The sequence below is a fragment of the Pan troglodytes genome, chromosome 16, assembly GCF_028858775.2.
Source record: "Pan troglodytes isolate AG18354 chromosome 16, NHGRI_mPanTro3-v2.0_pri, whole genome shotgun sequence".
Taxonomy (NCBI): domain Eukaryota; kingdom Metazoa; phylum Chordata; class Mammalia; order Primates; family Hominidae; genus Pan; species Pan troglodytes.
Window position 1 is genome coordinate 79,339,856 of NC_072414.2, and position 5,954 is coordinate 79,345,809.

Genomic DNA, 5,954 nt, shown 5'->3' on the forward strand with positions numbered 1-5,954 from the left:
ATGGGTGAGCTTCAGGAGATGAAGCTGGGGCAGATCTCCTAACCAGGACACCTTAGATCTTAACAGTAGCGATGTCTCTATGGTCCCATGGATAACCCACACATGCACTCCATGACAGAACCAACATTTGGATATCTGCATTATTTGAAAAAGAAGCTGAAAGAGTCAAATAGGACCACCAATAAGATGCTGGTTACAGAAGGTTATTTCTTTCCTCTCTCATACTCCCTCCTCCCAAGCTTAAATCACAGGAACTGGAATCAGAAGACAGAAGAATGGAGAAAACGTCCTACATGCCAGTCACGAACTCTCCCTTGGGCTGCAAATTCTGTGGGTTGAAGTTTGGTAGATATCAGAGAAAGGAGAAATAATAAATATTTTAGAAGGGCATCAAGCCAGGGTTTAAAAGATGAAATTAGGTTAGACTGTTTTTTTTTTTTTTTTTTTTTGAGACGGAGCCTCTGTTGGCCAGGCTGGACTGCAGTGGCACGATCTCAGTTCACTGCAACCTCTGCCTCCCGGGTTCAAGCGATTCTCCTGCCTCAGCCTCACCAGTAGCTGGAACTACAGGCGCGTGCCACCATGCCTGGCTAATTTTTTTCTATTTTTAGTAGAGATGCGGTTTCACCGCGTTAGCCAGGACGGTGTTGATTTCCTGAACTCGTGATCCACCCACCTTGGCCTTCCAAAGTGCTGGGATTATAGGCGTGAGCCGCAGCTCCCGGCCAGACTGGACTTTTTAATGATAGCAAATGACAAACACCTATCAGAACTGCCATCATTAAGAGATGGAAAAGAGAGATTTAACATGACGGCAGTAGTTAGAAAAAAACAGAAACATTTCCTATTGATATCTCACCACATTCAGACTTCAGTAAATTGTTAAACCAAGAAAAAAATGGCAACATTATTACATTATATTTCACTGGGTTATGGATCAATAAACTCAAGAGTCAAAGGGCCTTTGTTTGAATCTTGTCTCCACCTTTTATCAGTTGAATGTCCCAGAACAAATTATATTAAAATGTTCTTTATATTAATTTTTTGTCCATAAAATTGGGATATTACTACCTTCACAGTCTTCCAAGGACTAAATAAAAACTGACAGAGAATCTGGCAAGTATGTTTGTCCCTTCTTTCCAAAATCCTCTTTGTTTTCTTAATACACACACATATAGTATTTTTAAATATTTACAATGTAATTAGTTGACATATAATTTTCTGTTTTGTTAATTCATTTCAAGGTTTAGAGCTTTACATATATTGAAATTGAAACCTATTACCATTTTAATATGTTTAAAGGAGGCACCATTTGTGAGACAGTGGCTTAGCTGGTTCCCTTTTGTGGAGAACTTGGATGATTTCCAAGCTTTTTTCTCCCCTCAATATAAACTGTGATGTTGCTAAAATTAAAAAGAAAGCACTTATCCCATTTCTAAGTAGAAAAGCCTTCACCAGTTACTATTACCTTGGGATATCCTTTCCCAAATGGAATTTTGAGACTATCAATAGTTATTTTCATTGGAATCTCTTGGAAGTGTCAACATCCCTAGAATACCTGAACTTTTTATTGAAAAATAAAACGATAAAATAAATAAAATAAAAGCTTCCTCCTGACTTAAGAATCTTCTCTAGAGACCCCTGACTTATTTGATTTGGCCTGGCTAAGGAAAAACTCCCAATGAATCCTCACTGGGATTTCCCAACACCCTTCCCAATTTACATTCAGGATTATATAGCCTGTAATAATTTTATGCCAGAGTATAACAGAATGCACTGATTTAGTTCCATTAGCTTCTTTTTACCTACATTTCAGCTTTCTACTCTCTAGCAAGCTAGAATGTAGTTTCTTTATCTTTCCCAAGGCTGTACTGCAGAAATCTCTTCTTCCTATCTGCCATCTGCTTTAATGCCGTCTTTAGTCCCAAACCCCAGTTGATTCTGGCTCTAATTATTGTCAACTCTGCCCATTCAGGTAGCTGAAAATACTTTGAATAAATTACATACTACCGTGTTCGCTACAGAAGCATATAGAAAATCCACTATTTTCAGTCATGTGAAGGGAATTTGTGGGCTCTGTTTGTCTCCATTTCTTTTGCCGCTGAAATAAACGCAGGTTTGCTGCAATCATTTATTTTTAATTGAGATATAATTTGCATAGCATACAATTTGCAGCTTTTAAGAGTACAATACAGTAGTTCTTGTATATGAGCAATGTTGAAAAATCATCAATATTTAATTCCAAAACATCTTCATCACTCTAAAAAGAAACTCCATGCCCATTGACAGTCAATCTCCTGTGTCCCTCCCTTTTTGTCTCTATGTATTTGTATATTCTGGACTTTTCATATTAATCCATCATAAAAGATGTGGACTTCTATGTCTGGCTTCTTTCACTTAGCAGAATGTTTTCAAGTTTCATTCATACTGTTGCTTTATAAACCTCTATAAAGAGGAATCAGTATTCTATTCCTCTTTATGGCTACATAATACACCATTCCACAGATACACCACATTTAGTTTATCCATTCATCAGTTGATCGAAATTTTTTTTCCACCTTTTGGCTTTTATGAATAATGCTTCTGTGAACCTTCTTGTATAAGTACTTATGTGGACACATGTTTTCATTTCCCTTGAGCATATACATAGGCATGGAATTGCTGGGTCATATGATATAGTATATTTAACTTTCGAGAAACTGGCAGACTGGTTTCCAAAGCAGCTATACCATTTTGTATTTCCACTAATAATGCATAAAGGTTCTCATTTCTCCACATTCTACAACCCTTATTACTCTCTTTTTTATTATAGTCATCCCAATGGGTGTGAAGTAGTATCTAACGAAGTTTTAATTTCAATTTAGCTAATGTCTAATGATGTTGAGCAATTTTTCATGTGATGATTAACCATTTGAAAAACTTTGAAGAAATTTCTGTTAAAATGATTTGCCCATTTTTAATTATTTATCTTTTTATTATAGAACTATAAGGCAGGGTGTGGTGGCTCACACCTGTAACACCAGCACTTTGGGAGGCCAGGGTGGGCGGATTATGAGGTCAGGAGTTCGAGACCAGCCTGACCAAGAGACAGGTGAAAACCCGTCTCTACTAAAAATACAAACATTAGCAGGGTGTGGTGACGTGCACCTGTAATCCCAGCTACTCAGGAGGCTGAGGCAGGAGAATAGCTTGAACCTGGGAGGTGGAGGTTGCAGTGAGCCGAGACAGAGCCACTACACTCAAGCCTGGGCGACAGACCAAGACTCCATCTCAAAAAATGAAAAAAGAAATACAAATGTTTGTATATTTCAGACACTAGACCCTTATCGAATACATATGATTTTCAAATACTGCTTCTCATTAGATGGGGTGTATTTTCATGTTCCTTATAATGTCTGCCCATCAACAAACAAAATATTTTAATTTTGATTGTGATCTATTTCCTTGTTTCCTTGTGTTTTTGGTATTGTATTTAAGAAAACACTGCCTAATCCAGTTATAAAGATATACACCTAGTTTATCTTCTAAGAGCTTTACATTTTTAGCTTTTTGTTGTTTGGACCATTTGGAGTTAATTATTATAGACTGAAGTATGGTTCCAAATTAATTGTTTTGCATCTGAATATCCAATTGTCCCAATATCATTTGCGAAAAGACTATTCTCCCTACTGAAATTGATTTTCAACAAGAGTGTCAAGAACAGTGTATAGTTTCATTTCTCAACTTTCAATTATGTCCTATACATGTGTGTGTGCGTGTGTGTGTGTGTGTGTCTATCTTTATGCCAAGATTACACCATCTTGTCTTCTGTAGTTTTGTAGTAGTGATTTTTGTTTGTTTGTTTGAGACAAAGTTTCTTTTTTGTTGCCCAGGCTGGAGTGCAGTGACACAATCTCGGCTCACTGCAACCTCTGCCTCCCGGGTTCAAGCGATTCTCCTGCCTCAACCTCCAGAGTAGCTGGGATTACAGGCATCTGCCACCACACCTGGCTAATTTTTTTGTATTTTTAGTAAGATGAGATTTCACCGTGTTGGCCAGGCTGGTCTCAAACTCCTAACCTCAGGTGATCCACCTGCCTCAGCCTCCCAAAGTGTTGAAATTACAGGCGTGAGCCACCACTAGGCTGTAGTGAGTTTTTAAATAGGAAAATGTGATTCCTCCAGCTTTGTTCTTCATTTTCAAAATTGCTCCAGAGAGAACACCTAACTTCCATTTCTGTATGATTTTAATGCTGTCTTTAGTCCCAAATTCCACATATGCTTTCAATATGTGCAAAATGGGCAACTGGGGATTTTGACTCAGATTGCATTAAATCCATACACCAATTTGGAGAGTATTGACTTCTTAACAATAATAGGTCTTCCAATCCATGAACACAAATGTATTTCTATTTCTTTTTTTAAAATTTGTAATGATGTTTATACTTTTCAGTGTATAAATCTTTTCCTTTTATTAAATTTATTCCCAAATATTTTTATTATTTTGATATTTTAAATGAAATTGTTTTCTTAATTTCATTTTTGGATGTTTCATTGATAGTATATGAATACACAATTTATATTAATCTCATATCCTGCAAACTTGCTGAATTCCTTTATTAGGTGTAATATTGAGAATGTGTGTGTTTATATTCCCTAGAACTTCCAGGAATAATATCATGCAATCTGCAAATAGAGATAACTTGATTTCTTTATTTCAAATCTGGATGCACTTCATTTATTTTATTAATTGCCTTAGCTAAAATGTTCAATACAATGTTGAAAGGAAGTGACAAAAGCACACATCTTTTTTTTGTTTCTGCTTTAGAATAAAATGTTCAAATCTTTCTTATTAAGCACAATGTTGTCTGTGGGTTTGGCTTAGATGCACTCTTTTAGGTTGAAAAAGTTCACTACTATTTTTTTTTTTATTTTTTATTTATTTATTATTTTTTTAGATGGAGTTTCACTCTTGTTGCCCAGGCTGGAGTGCCATGGTGCAATCTTGGCTCACTGCAACCTCTGCCTCTGGGGTTCAAGCGATTCTCCTGCCTCAACCTCCCGAGTAGCTGGGATTACAGGCATGTGACACCACACCCGGCTAATTTGTATTTTTAGTAGAGACAGGGTTTCTCCATGTTGGTCACGTTGGTCTCAAACTCCCAACCTCAGGTGATCTGCCCGCCTCAGTCAGCCTCCCAAAGTGCTGGGATTACACACGTGAGCCACCACGCCCCATCTTACTATTTCTAATTTGTTGAATTTTTTTTAATCACAAAAAGGTGCTGTATTGGCCAAATGCTTTCGCTGTGAAGATTATGTTGTATTTGTCCTTAATTAATATGGTTATTGCAGTTATTCATTTTTATTGTTGAACCAACCTTGCATTTTTGGGATAAATCTAACATCATATTGTATAATCCTTCTGTATCTTGCTAATGCCTTTTGCTAGTATTTTGATAAGGATTCTTAGATTTATGTTCATAAGGGATATTGATCTGTGGTTTTCTTTTTTCTGTTACGTCTGTCTGGTTTTGGTACCACATAATATTGCCCTCATATGTTGAATTAGAAACTGTTCCTTCTTGCCCTATTTTTTTTGAAAGACTTTGTAAAGGATTCGTGTTAATTCCTCTTTTAAATTTTGGTAGTATTCAACAGTACAGCCACCTGGGCTTTTTAATTGATATAGATCTATTTAGATTTTCTATTTCTTCCTGAGTCAGTTTTGGTAGTTTACGTGTTTCAAGAAACTTGCTCATTTCGTGTAGGTTTCCAACTTGTTGGCACACATTTGTCTACGTTTTTCTTTTCTGAATACTTTTATTCTAATAAATTCTGTAACAATGTCCACACTTTTTTGATTTAATATTTTGAGCCTTTCTTTCCTCTTTTTTTGGTCACTCTAGATAAAAGTTTCCACATTTTGTTGACATTTTGAACCAACTTTTGTTTTATTGATTCCCTCTATTGTT